This window comes from Anneissia japonica, unplaced genomic scaffold (assembly GCF_011630105.1).
Source record: "Anneissia japonica isolate Jap-2015-1 unplaced genomic scaffold, ASM1163010v1 scaffold324_len738069_cov173, whole genome shotgun sequence".
NCBI lineage: Eukaryota > Metazoa > Echinodermata > Crinoidea > Comatulida > Comatulidae > Anneissia > Anneissia japonica.
The window spans coordinates 171,075-171,718 of record NW_022692196.1 but is presented as its reverse complement, the minus strand read 5'-3'; the positions used below and the strand labels follow the sequence as shown (position 1 = coordinate 171,718).

The window sequence follows — 644 nt, the reverse complement described above, 5'->3', positions numbered from 1 at the left end:
ACATTAATGGAGTATTTAATTTTGTTAATGAATGAATAACCTGTTCAATAAAATATTTTAGCTTGTAATTATTATTATAGAAATGAGTCCTATTGAAATACTGTATAATAATGGTTTTGCTGCGATTCAATAACATAAAATGATAAAATGGTAAGATCTTAGTGATGGATACATTTACATTCAAATTATTATCTTAGTTATATAATATAAATTCTGTAAATGTAAATTAATGATAATTATTAAGAATTCAAGACATTCACATTATTATCTCAGTTATATAATATAAATACTGTAAATGTAAATTAATGATAATTATTAAGAATTCAATTTGTAAACCATATACATGTATGATAAATACTTTTTTATAGAATTAGTCATTTTTTATAGAATTAGTCAATTTATATTCTTATTTTACCCATTGTGCAATAATTTTAGAAAACTAAAATATACCTATTAAAACAATTAAACTTTAAGCACAGTGATTACTAAAATAAAATTATTATTATTATTAAAGGCAAGTATTTAATTGAAAGTGATTTTTAATGTAAGTCATTTTAAAAATTAAAATAAATTTAGAAAACTAAAAAAAAATTAAACTTTAAGCACAGTGATTACTAAAATCTACAATGATTACTAACCAACAT

At 18.9% G+C, this 644-nt stretch overlaps 1 pseudogene; it reads left to right on the top strand.

The window, feature by feature from the left end:
• Nucleotides 1-644, top strand: part of LOC117100196 — a 32,816-nt pseudogene that overhangs the window by 24,023 nt on the left and 8,149 nt on the right.